Here is a 13797-nt window from a genome sequence, read left to right as displayed (position 1 = left end):
CTGACTGGCCTTCAACCCAATCTGGTTCTTGCTGTTGGATGTTCCAGCCCAGCCATGGTTTGTCCATACCCACGTATGGCTCACACATGGCTCAGTAGGGGTTTGAGACCCTGCCTAGTCCATCCCACATCTGCCCTGGTCCTCCAGAACACCAGGGGGAGTCGGGGTCCGGCCCTGTTCGGTGCATCCAATCCCAGTCCACACTTGTGCCAAGGGAGACTACAACTGTTTCCAGATCAGAACGCAGCCCCCTTCCAGGCCACGCGCCTCTTGGTGGGAACCTCAACCCAGCTAGGGTTGTCCCCTTTGCTCCCCAATCGGGTCCGTTCCCAGGCATAGATCACATGCCTGCCAATGGATGCTCTGACTCAGCTTGGCACAGCCCCTCCCTGTCTCGAACTCTGCCTTAGACACTGTGGCTTAGCGTCCCAGGCTCCCACAGACCAGCAGGTACAAGAGCCTAGCTCGGCATGACCTCTGCTCCCTCCTGGTTTCTAGTTTTACTTGTGGGCTAAGGTTTGCTCAGTCGTGCCTAATCTACTCTGTTCCATTACCAGTTGACACATTGGCCAACTGTTGGAGCTACTTGTGCAGGGCAAGCCCCAAGCCATAGCTTCTGCATGACTGGTATTTGGTGCTCAGCATTATTAGTGATTACAAGTTTTGCTAAGGAAGAGTTACTGCCTGTTTCAGGTCCAAGAAGCACAATGGGTTCAACCTGGAGCTAATTAAGCAGCAACTCAAAGAACCAAATCCCCAGAGCTCCCCAGCTGGGCGGCCAGCAGGCGGAGCCTGGCACCAATGGCGCACTGGCCGCCCAGACACGGCTCACCATGTGCCCATGGCGGCCGTCCGGGATCCAGGCATGAGACGCCCCGTCCTGAGACCCACCAGCTGCCAGGAGGCTGCTGGAGGTTTAAATAACCCAGGCCCAAGGTCGCGCCCCTCCCAAATCCCATTCACCGCCCCATGAAGGCGGCGGGTGGGCCCCGGACCTGTCCATAAATATTTATCAAACAATTCCTGAATAATATGACTCAGAAAGGAATAAGGAATGATTTTACCTTAGACTGGCCATTTTCCTTTAGGTCACACTGTCCCGCCCCAATGCCAGAGCCCGTAAGGAGCGTGGTGCCCGGGGCCACGTTGTTGTCACCGTCCTGCTGTGGAGCCTCAGCTCACTGGGGAGGCCGTGTCCTCATTCCTAGGAAGCCTGACATCTCAGGGATATTGGCAGGATTATCTTAGCTGAAGCTAACAGCAGATGTGGATGTTAGGTGCAAATTTTTTAAAAATTCAAAATAAAAAATAAATAAGTAAAAATTTAAAAGTAAAAATAAATAAACGAAAAAGGAAGGTAGTAGAAAAAAGTCACGTTAGTGTCAATTCAATGTTAAAACTTAAACAAAATGGTTTGGGCGTCGCCTTGTGGTGGCATGTTAGAAAGCAGGCCGAGTGGCAGATTCCACCAACTGGTCGACCGTTCCATGGGCAGTCAGGTTAAAAATTTAAACAGAGAGTTCGCCTCCTTATTCCCAGAGGAAGTTTATTATTCTTCTGTTTCTGCAGATCGCTCAGGGCTCCTGGCCGTCGTTCCGATGGCGCTGGTTTCTGGCCTGGCTCTGGTTCTGGGTCCCCACCGTTCCTCACGGTGACCATTAGGATCGCTCCAGTAACCTCTCAAAACAAACAAATATACATACAAACAAAAAGTCTAGAATGGACAGACAACAACATGGAAAGCTTAGAATCAGACAGGAAACGCCCAGCGTGGACCCAAACAGGCCTCACTAGGTGGGACACAAAGATTAGTAACGCCTCACTGGGGTATTGGGGATTTCTCTGCACACCCATCCTAAATTAAAAAAAAAAAATGTATTGTACCTAAACTGATAACTGTATGGAATCAAGCTGAATACAAACCAAAATTGAAATGTCTATGAAGAAGTCACAGGATGTAGTTAAGAAACCGCATCTTCCCATCAACATACTATTAATCAATGTCATGTCAATTGATGCCATGAGGTTGTAAATGGCTGTTGACAGCATGTCGGGGCCTTTAATTGTTTAGGATGATGCTTAGCTGGACTTACCTTCAGACCAGAGATGGTCTCACCAAGAAATCATTGAACCCACTAGGATAATAAGACACTGGACTTTATGCTTGGTAAATATTTCCAATGAAAGACCTTCAACTGAATTTGAACTGTGGTAATACAACAAGGTGGAGAAATCCACCATGGGGAGAGGGTTCGGGGAGGGGAGGGGGGAATCCCAGTGCCCATAACACTGTGTCACATAATGCAATACAATTAATAAAATTAAAAAAAAAAAAAAAAACTTAAACAAAATGGTTTGGACACCACCTTGTGGTGGCATGTTAGAAAGCAGGCCGAGTGGCCCATTCTACCAACTGGTCAACCGCTCCATGGGGAGTTAGGTAAAAACTTAAATAAAATAAAATGGTTTGGGCGCCGCCTTGTGGTAACATGTTAGAAAGCAGGCCGAGTGGCCCGTTCCACCAACTGGTCAACCGCTCCATGGGAATTAGGTTAAAAACTCAAATAAAATGGTTTGGGCGCCGCCTTGTGGTGGCATGTTAGAAAGCAGGCCGAGTGGCCCGTTCCACCAACTGGTCAACCGCTCCATGGGGAGTTAGGAGAGACTTCCCATTTTCATGAAGTCCTGACAAACTTCCAGGAACTGCCAAAAAAAAAAAAAAAATCTAAGGCGTTTTGAATCCTGGACATCAGTATGCCGACAGACTCTGTGTGTGTATGAGAGATCTATGGATCATTTCTATGAATGATCAAACACGGGTGTCAATAAGTTGACTGAGACTCCCTTCAAAAGTATATGTGTTCATTTAGAAACCTAAACTAAAAGGGCCAGCATATCAGGCTGAGCCACAGCTTGCAATGCCAGCATCTCTGTTAATGTGACTGGGAAGCAGTGGAAGGTGGTCCACACACCTGAACCTCTGCCACCTGCTTGGGATGCAGTGGAAGGTGGTCCACACACCTGAACCTCTGCCACCTGCTTGGGATGCAGTGGAAGGTGGTCCACGCACCTGAACCTCTGCCACCTGCTTGGGATGCAGTGGAAGGTGGTCCACACACCTGAACCTCTGCCACCTGCTTCAGATGCAGTGAAAGATGGTCCACGCACCTGAACCTCTGCCACCTGCTTGGGATGCAGTGGAAGATGGTCCACGCACCTGAACCTCTGCCACCTGCTTGGGATGCCAGAGTTGAACTCCTGGCTGCTGGATTCATTCTGGCCCAGCTCTAGCTGTTGTGGTCACCACAGAGAACCAGCAGATGGAAGATCTTTGTCCTTCTCAATTGCTCGGTCTCAAACAAATCTTTAAAATAAAAATGGAGATGAACAATTAACACTTTTACACAAAGTGTTCTTAAAAGGCCCAAATTTAAAGTTAATATTTAATCTTTTAAAAAATCAATCCAAAAGTTCAAATTTAGAAGACCTTAACTAAATATACAGATATTTTATACTTATTAAATATATCCTTAAGTCATTTTTATGAAATGAGAATGTTAAATTTAAAAAGTGGGATAAAATTGGTTGCTATTTTTGACCTAAAATATTTTATTGGGGAGGTTTTTGTGTATATGATTGAGAATTTGAACAGCAAAGCTGTTATTAGACGCTACTATGAGTGATAAAATCATGTGGTGTCTCGTATTTTAATTCTATTTAAAATTCCCAAATTTGATGTGATGAGCAGGCGGTGCTAAGATGTGAGTGAAAACTCCTGATGTAATACATGAAGGCTATAACATTAACAGTTAAGTTCTCTTCACTCTCCATCAAGACCACTCCCACATAAGGCAACCTGCGCACCCAAGGTCAAGCAGAGAAAATAATTGACAAACGAGACAACCTGGAGGAAAAACACCTTCCAGAGGTTTGAGAACGACTGTAACATCACAGCGACGGACTTTCTTCCTGTTGGAAGTAGACGGAACAAAATACGACAATTGAGGTTTTTTTAAGTTATAGTTAAGTTTCAGCATCTCTTTCAAAAATTCATACAAACATGGAAGCTAAGAACACCTGCCAGCCTGACTGAAGTTTCTTGTTTTTGACAACATGTTTATTTTTTATTTTGATATATATTTTTGGTTCAGAGACTTGAAGAAAAACATGATGATTCCTTTAAGATAAGAAAAAAAAAAACAAACAGTCCTGATCTGGCTCATGCTGTAATAAACCCTTGGAGCTGGTTTAGCTCGTGTGTACTCCTCAAAGGTCAAAAGCAACAATTCAAAGAGCGTGTGTGAACGCAGGTTCTGGGTTTTCAAAATGAATGATCAAATAATTCGGTTAAGTAAATTTAGTTTTTGCAGAGATTTGCCACCTAATTCCTGCTTCCTTGCTGTCTGAATTTTCCCTAGAGCTCTGATCATAATCATGGAAACAGCAATGCAGACACAACCGCTGGCAGTCCGATCATCCCAGTGCCAGCCACCATGAACAGTTCTCGAACAGCCCGGAAGGAGCAGTCGCTGTGTGGGGATTTTGCCGCTGGGGAGACGGCAGGACAAACCAACATGCTCCAGTCAGTGTATTTAAGTGGTTTAAAAACTCCAAGCATTTTTCAACTGACAGAAAGGCTGAAACTTTGCTCAGCATATCACATGAGCGCACCGCCTCAGGGAGGCGAATGTCTTGGGGGAGCAGTTTGTCACCTCTCACCATGTTTATGAGGCAGAGCAACGGCAAGGGAGTGTCAACCACACCGTAAATTTGGCAATATAATACATCGAATATCTGATATGATTACCACAGTGCAAAAATTTTCCAAGTTGAAATCAACTCTGGCTTTATTTACTCATCAGCATTCCAATCTAATGAAATAATAAACTTGGCCCATCAACACATAATCCATTTCTTTCATCATAGTAACATTTTTCATGCAAGTAACAGTTTTAATGTCATAATGTAACTGCTGTAAGTTAAATTGATTCAATTTAATTAACAAGCATTTATTTCGCGCCTACCTGTGCACAGCACTGTCCTAGGCATACAAAAGGACGGTCCCTGCTCAAAGGGAGCTTACAACCTGTGTAGGAAAGACGACACATGCATACAAGAACCACTGAAAATCACATGGAGATAAACATAACTAACGACCTACGCACTCAAGGCAGCCTGTCGTGAAGGCTCCGTGATGGAGAAGCGATGCTATCGGGAAAAGACGATCAGCAAGAGGACTGACAGAATCGTGAGGTCAGAAAGGAGAAACCACAGGAGGGTGACACACATCAGCATGGCCGGTGCAGGGACTGGCAGGGGGACTGGTGTGGCTCCAGAGAGGGGCGGAGTGGAGGCATGCTGCCCAGGCTGGTGAGGGCAAGTGGGCATGGCTGCTCGCGGTCAGGGCTGATGTTCATTTTACAATATTCTTTCAACTCACCGAGACACAAAAGCCCACAAACAGAAGTGTGTTTTCTAGCCTTGACAACAAAGCAACGAAAACTTGTAGAATGCTGAGAGAGTAAGCCCAGGGAAACGGTCACTGAAATTCGAACAGACACACTGTGGGGCAGCAGTCACTTCTGGTATTGGTTCTCTTCCTTACTTGAATTGATGAAGAGCTGGGTTGGTTCAGAGTCAAGAAGCTCGTGAAGGCAGGAGACATCCCCACTCTGCACTCGCTTAGCGACTCAATTCCTTCTCAGGCCAAATCCAGGCTGCATGTATATTTGTGGGAACAGGAGGAAAAAAAAAAAATATATATATATATATATATATATATATGTTTCTGCTCTCGTAAAAGTAGGTGAGTTCCTTATTTTCTGAGCTTAGACGGAAAAACAGGAAGGTAAAGTCACGCGTAGCTCAAGACAAGGCTGAAGAAATGGGCTTTAGCAAACAAGCATTGTTTTTAAAATTAACCCCCATCCTAGCCTACATAGCTGGGTCACACCAGCAATTTACTGCATTAAAGCAGGGGGGCAGAGCAGGGCAAAAAGCAGTGGCGCAGGAACAGATCTGTAATTGAGAAGAGGTGGAGACCCCTGGCCCACGTGGGACTGATGATGCTTTTATGCAAGAACATGACCTTGATAATCCGTCTGGGGTAGAACAAGGGGTTGTTTCTTCAACAGAAAGAAACCATCCAGATATCTGTGCGAGTTACTGGCCACCACCAGCTGCGGCTGTTAAAAAAGAGAGAAAGCGCTGATCCAACAAAGGCACATTGAGCTCGGTTCCTGCTTAGCTGTCTAAGGGGAGGCTGTCTGAAATGTGCATCTTCCAAAAGTGCCCTACTCTGCTTTAATACTCACCACTTTTCTATTCAAAATGTTTCTATATTTACTTAATAAAATTCTGATAAATTGCAATTACAGGAGAATCAAAGTCTTGCTTTTTTGCAATGCTTACTCACAACTGCAAATGTAATGAACATGGAGATGTATCATTTTCAGATCTTTCCAAAGCCAAGAGGTCCTCGTTGTCCAATAACTACTCAGGGCATAGTTACTGTGAGACTGCACACAGCTCGGGGAAAGTCAGCTAATGGCATGCTAGAACATTGCACCATTATTTCATTAAGGGAACAGTAAGTCTCAACTAGAATTCTTAGCTTAGAATCCAGAACTTTGCACCTACCACTTTAAGCACGAATTTGGTGCTGTCCTGTTACACAAAAGCGCTGCTGGGATGTGTGTTGTATGCTGTTCTAGTTCCCCATCTGCAAAGTCTAAATGAACCTACGCAGCACCCACTACTGTAACCCCTTCTTAGACTTCAAGTCTACAGTCATCACTTCTCAGATAAGGGCTATGGGCTGGACACAATTAGAAAAAGAGATCTAGTTACTGCTTCTCTTGGTGAAGGACTCGTGAAGGTTTGTCTAGGCCACGGAAGTAAGACGCTGGAATGACCTCTTGCCTTCTCCCAAACATGACAGTTACAGAACTGAAGACACGGAAGTGGGAATAAACTCTTAAAGTGACACTGAGAGAGGACAAGCAGTGACTGTTAAAGTAACATCTATTTTAACAGAAATTTTACGTTCATAGTTGAGAAGCAGCACAGTTCACAGGAGAGCTCCACAAAGCTCAGACTTTTGCAGCACCCGGCACCCCCAGACATGAACATTAAGGGGATGACTGTCTCTGTCTTAGGCAGCAAGTTCAGGTTTACGAGTGGAGAAGTCGTACCTCCCGCCCCTATGTAATTCTTCCCCCATGGACTCAAGCGATGCTGGCCAGTCGTCACCTGGACGATGATGGGGAGGGCGCACTAACCCTCCCCTCCCGCGCTCCCGGAAAGGCCCGTGACGAAGAGGGCTCTGTCTGTGTCGGCCCTGCACTTCCTGACTCTGGAGGCTGGCCTTCCAAGGACCACTTGCGTTCTTGTTTCCCGTGGAAATGATCTCCTGATTACCACAGAGGATTGGTTCCAATACTCTTCAGGCACCAAAATTCACAGATACGCATATCCCTACCACAAAATGGCACTTTTTAAGTATAGTCTACACACACACATTAGACCATCTCTGGATTGCTCACACTGCCTAATGCGATGCACATTGTAGGTAAACAGCTGCCAGGATGTACTGTTTAAGGGATAATGATGTTATTTTTAAATTTGCACAGGATTATTCCTAATGTGATTTTATATAAAAGAAAAATCATGTTTTTGATTGGCAGTTGATTGGATCTTTGGATGCAAAACATGCATATTACAGCTAGGGAGGGCCAAGTTTACTTTATAATTCAGCAGGCTTAGAAAAAGCACAGCTAATGGATTAGAGGAGGCTCCTGGCAGCCACTGTGATGAGCTCAGAGAGACACACCCCTGGGATCTTCCCATTGTCTCCATCCAAGTGTAAAAATAGTCAAAATGTGCAAGGGCGAGTCTGCCTTTGTGTCTGCAATGTGACTTTGGGGTGTTCTCTTCATTTTCTACCAGTATTCAAGGTTAAATTTTTTAAAAAGCTACTGTTAAATTTACATTCCTAAGTTTTTTTCTTTCTCCCCTTTTAAAACTCCTCGTAAAACAACCCATCTCCCTGAATATAAAGCGAAGACTTGAAGCACGGGCCATGGGACTGTGGATGGAATTGCCCACTTCAGGCAGACCGCCCGCTATCGAACCCTCCATTTGGAGGAACAAAGCAAAGCGGGGAGCACGGCGGCAGCTGAGAAATGAAGCTCGCGCCCTCAGCGCCTCTCACCTGCGCGGGCGGCCGCCATCTTCTTGTTCCGCATCTTGTTCTCCAGCGCTTGCTACACCGGAAGAGACGGGAGCAGCAGTCAGAACTCCTCCCTTCCTCCTTGACACTAAGTAAGACGACGTTTCTGTGAAACGCATTCTTACCATTTTCATCTTCTTTTTGAGATCCAGGTTTGCTGCCTTCTGGCCCTTGGCAGTAGCATTGAGATAATAGATGGTCAAACTAAATGTAGAAAAATAATAATAAAATAAAATAAATAATAATAAAGCAAAATGCATGCCATCTTTCAGCTCCTCGAGATTCTTCGTAAACTGACGGTGACTAAATCCTTCGATGAGCGCGCAGGGGGTGCCACCTGTACTGTGTAGGTAGCAGTGAGGGTTCGGCTCAGGACTGCCCAGTGACAAGGACGAGTCCAGGAGGGTCCCAAGCTCCGTCCTCCAGGCTGCACCACTCAATACTGGCTTCCTCTTGGAAACACACTGACATCATATTAAGTTGTAATTAAAAACAACTTGTTAATTTAACAGCAATGGTATCCAAGAGAGGAAAATGTATTGATGCTACATGTCAAAAGAGGAAAGCCACATTCTACCCTAAATTCCCTCCTTTGGCCTTTAACTGGGAACAGAATCCTCACAGGCGTAGTAGATTAATATGGATTTTTTCCATAAAATATATTGTTTCCATTTCCATTTCTCCTTGTCTTTATAAAAGAATATGCTTCCAGAAAAAGCAAATTGCAACCTAGCAATTCTGCTGAAAGCAGCACTCTCATCTTAGGGGGAAAAAATGAACAAAGAAAAAGAAATGCTCTTTAAAAATGAAAGTGACACTGCTGTTTGTGGCAAATAGTTGGGTACTGAACACATCTCCTCTACTCTCCAACGTGCCAGATAATATCTTTTATATCTTTTATGGGCCATCTGGAGTTAGCAACCCAATTATTGATACACTTTAACTGGGTTGTCTCTTATATCAGTGGAGTTTGGAATTACAGACATGCAAGCAGGTATCTAAGGATTATCTGCCACACACACACACACACACACACTGGTGTTCGATAAATGTGTGTGTGTGTTGCAAGGATTTGCCTAGAACTTTCCCTTGATTTGGGTGGCAAAGTCGAAGACCTCAGAAGTCATTTCCGTTTGTGGATTCTGATCTTATCAACACTGGTTCCCTGCCTTGCCATAACTCATTTCCTCATTTCCAAAGGGATCCAAGTGCCTGCGGAGAACTAACCGAGCTCTACTCAAATGCTGCAAAACCATCGAGGCTCATTCTGGAAGAACCACTGGGGAAATTCAAAATGTCTCTTAATTAAAGGTAATAAAAAGCCAAGCCAACCGTATGCGCCCTATAAAAGAAAAAATGAGGCCTCCGGGTGTGAAAAAAAAACCATAAAATTAGTAATAAACTGAAATTTGGACTTTAAATCAGAAGCTCAGAGCTAACACTGGCCCCTCCTGGGTCTCAGCTTGCCTTGCAGGGTGTCCCAACAAGGGGCAGGCCTACGACTTCCAACTCCAGCCCAGTCCCCAGGCTGGTTAGTTTGGTCCATGAACTCAGAACGCTTTTCACATCCTTAAGTGGTTATGTGAGTATTCACTAAGATCCTCAGTGACATCTTGACCTAAAACATCTGCTGTCTGGTCCATCCGTGACTACCAGCTTGGAGCCCATCCGATGTCTCCACTGAACCAGAACTCAAGTATGTGTAAAAAAAAAAAAAAAAAATCGGTGAGACTGAGAAGGCAGGACTTGAAGTCCGCTTCTCCAATGCCAGCGTCGGCTCCCGGCCTACACCTGCGGCAGACTGCTCACTGTTTAGACAGTGGCATTTGAATCAAGCTGCTCCTCTGCTTACAAACGGGCATCCCTCAGCAAAAAACACCATCACAAAAGCTAGGACGTTTCTACTGTGTGTGCATGTTCTGAACAGGATCTCACTTATGCCACTAAAATGGCCCTGACTCGCAGAGATGCTCAGATATCCGAGACATGCTCTTAGAAGCCACTGCTGTCATGAACGTGTAGAGTACGGAAATCACTTTGATGGCCATCTGGCGAGACACGCTGCACTCGCTCGACAGGTCGTTTCCCAACACACCCAGAGATGTCGTTATCAGATTCTTTTTTTTTTTTTTAAAGATTTATTTTTATTATTTTTTATTGGAAAGGCGGATATACAGAGAGGAGAGACAGAGAGGAAGATCTTCCGTCCGATGATTCACTCCCCAAGTGAGCCGCAACGGCCGGCCGATACTATGCCAATCCGAAGCCAGGAGCCTCTTCCGGGTCTCCCACGCGGGTGCAGGTTCCCAAAGCTTTGGGCCATCCTCGACTGCTTTCCCAGGCCACAGGCAGGGAGCTGGAAGGGAAGCGGGGCTGCCGGGATTAGAACCGGCGCCCATATGGGACCCCGGGTGTGCAAGGCGAGGACTTAACCACTTGCGCCGCCGCGCCGGGCCCCGTTATCAGATTCTTTAGGTCGCCTCACCGTCAAGGGTCTCTAATTTATAAGAGCGATCTGTCTTGCTGTTGATTTTTCCCATCAGCTTTTCTGCATAGAAGACATCCCGGGTTAAGGAAGTGAACATTGGATTCCCTGCCAATGGATTTAACTCCCAGCACTGCCTTTTTAGTGTCTCATGTAGCAGGAAAACTCACTTCCCACCTGCCCTTTCTTAGTTTATAAAATCTATAATGTTGCGTATGACGCCTGCCCCCTCTCTTAGGAGACTTGAGATCGTGGTCACAACCAAGATGACAGTAACAACTTGGTCGGATTCTCAGCTCATTTACTCCAACCCACTGGGAGATGGCGCCCTGGGGATTCCTCCCTTCGCCTTTATCCAAACAATCCCGCCCTTCCCATCAATGCTGTTCCTGAAGTGTCTCTCAGGTGGATTCATCCCTGCCCTTCTTGATTGATGGTGCAGGAGGCACTTTGGGGTTTAAAGGAAGAACTGAGGCACTTTTCTTGGCTTTTCCATAGTAAGTATGTATTTTTATTTTAGAGGCAAGTGTATATGGGTTGACCAAGGCTCCGAAGCCAATAAAAGTTCTATGGGAACAAAACCTCCTGCCAAGTTCTTCCTCAGAAATCACTGTGAAGTGACATTTGCAAGACCCTCTGGTCCTCTGGTCCTTAAAACGCACCTAAAAGTTATCCTAGATATTAAGTGGTGTGAGTAATTTGCAACTGAAGTCTTACAGCAGCATCTCTCTCATACTTGCTACTCTGTTACCAAACAAGACAAATGCCTCCTTCTCTACTGTAATTTCAGCTTTAGCCACCAGATGTCACTGTCCGCATTATCCACTTCAGCCAATACACATATACGCACGCTGAAGTGAAGAATCTTGTCAACTGCCATTTCCTGAGCATAACAGAGCTCCAGTTAGCCTAGCTCCATCAGCTTCATACATGCCTCTCTTTATACTTGGTCTGTGGACTTTAACAGCCTGAGCGGGACAGATGAAAAGCAAATTGCACGTCGCCACGCTAGCTCCACGCTTGCCACTCACAGGGTTTTTCACTCTCTCCTCTACTTCACAGAATGGAGAGAGCGGAACTGCCTGCTGGCTGGTGACAGCACCCAGAGACTCTTGTGGACATTTGCACCACATGAATGTCCAAGGCTCTTCAGGAAATGAAATCTTTTAAGACCTCTAGGACTTTGCTTTCTGTAACGTGTCATTACGAAATCTCTGTCCCGAGGAAGAGAAACAAAATACATGTCCAACTTGAATCCCAGAACCTTCCTGATTCCTGGCCACTAACTAGAGCGATAGTTTTGTGATTATATTTAAGGAATGCATTTAACCTTTGTACTAGCATCTAGCATTTTGAGTAACTTTCTACTTATTCTTGCTTAATAATGATTTCACTTGCTAGGTAACCTATGGGGACATCTCCTTTCGAGGTGGTGGTCTGCGTGATTGTGGCTGAGCGTGATGGGCCGACACCAGGAAAATTCCCACACCAGCGTCAGTGTAATGGCATCCTGTCCGTTGCTGCATCCTGTGATGGAGATGGCTCAGCTCCATCAGTCACACGTCACTCAGGAAGAACTTACAGCAGCACAAATTACTTCCCTTTTTACAATTTCCAAATGAGAAAACAGATGTCCCATAATGAGCAGAGTGGCCAAAGGATATCATTCCTCTAACCAAAACGCAATTGTACACACACACACACACACACACACACGCGGCTATCGGCGCCTCCACAGACGCAAGATCGTTTTGTATCCCTGTCATTCCTTGTGACTCTCTACCTTTGAAATAAAATGAATACAACTATATTTCTACAAATTGAAAGAAAACTGACAATAGTGGAAATCATCTCTCAATAGCATCTGATTTTCATATTAATCCATCTAGTGAGCTCCAGGAATTTGGCAAGCCCCATGGTATAATGATGGGACCATGGAGAGCTGTCTTTATGTCTCTCTGACAAAGATGGTTCTCACATTTTTCCAGGGAGTCCAGTCTCAACAGCATGCCAAGTTTGGATAATTAAGGCCAGGTAAGGTTGAAGGATTTGAGCAACACACAGAGAGTTTGTTCAAAAACCAAAGCTATGCTTGTAACGAGGACCATGGCACAGTACTGTATTGGGCATGAAGCCCCAGAATAAAGCAGCTCAGTTGAGACTGCTTCTGGGTTGCGGTGTTCTTAGTTAAGAGTGACACGTTTCTAAGACACATAGTTCCCAATTGAACTGGAGGTGATGATTCAATTTTTAAACTCAAAAATGATCTCTGCTCTGTCAAATCATCTTAACCTGACAGGGTTTATAATGAGAGTTTTTTCTTCTAGCAAAGATAAGACAGTCTTTTGCACATCATAAGAAACAAGTCTGATAGGCAAACGGCCCTATGAAAAAGCTGTAATATAAGGGCCACATTTTTTAACTTGACCTTCCTAAAGCATGCTTCATTTTTTTACACAACTGAATTTGGTAAGATACTTTTTACAAAATAGCCATAAATTGCATTGTAAGTCTATTTAGTAAGAATAATAAAGCAAAATCAATTTTTTAGAAATGTCTTGTTAATTTATTTTATTTAACAAATGGTAATGTGATTCTTCATATTTCACAGTTAGAGCCTGGTATCACAAGTTATAAAAATATGAGTCTTCAAATAAACCTGCTGGCCAGAACATACCATTTGGTGAAGATGCACTCTGTCAGAGGAGAGAGACCCTCTGAACATCAGGATTTAAAATACGGGAAAAAAGTAAACTCGAATGTTGAGTTACACACAGATTTTGTTCTCCCCTTAGATGAGGCTATGGTACATGACCCTGAGGTTTCAAACAGTGATGCACCATCCAGCTGGCTTACCAGATCATGCCTTGGTTGAAGATCAGCGCCAGGACATTGCCACTGATGTCAAATTCCGTGTAGGAAGGCTAAAGGAGACACAGATGTTCATCGGGTTAGCATCGCAAACGAGGACACTGAAACTCCAGTGGCTCTGCCCAGACATGAGCAGGCTCTCAACTGCTCTCCTTCAGCAACAGCCAAAATCAGCATGATAAAGAAGAAGGCCTCCTGCAGGCACAGCAAG

The 13797-nt window shown here is 44.9% G+C and overlaps 1 long non-coding RNA gene across 1 annotated transcript; it reads right to left on the bottom strand.

Annotated features, from left to right (window-relative positions):
- Positions 1–5770: 5770 nt before the first annotated feature.
- LOC121161982 lies at positions 5771–8434 on the bottom strand. The gene is made up of 3 exons (XR_005884741.1): positions 8356–8434; positions 8213–8264; positions 5771–6185 (listed from the first exon to the last, which is right to left on the bottom strand). It is a non-coding gene; the product is annotated as an uncharacterized LOC121161982 (long non-coding RNA).
- Positions 8435–13797: the final 5363 nt, after the last annotated feature.

This window comes from Ochotona curzoniae, unplaced genomic scaffold (assembly GCF_017591425.1).
Source record: "Ochotona curzoniae isolate NIBS_2020 unplaced genomic scaffold, NIBS_Ocur_1.0 contig_50, whole genome shotgun sequence".
NCBI lineage: Eukaryota > Metazoa > Chordata > Mammalia > Lagomorpha > Ochotonidae > Ochotona > Ochotona curzoniae.
The sequence above is the reverse complement of the archived record's forward strand: the minus strand, read 5'-3'. Positions and strand labels throughout refer to the sequence as shown.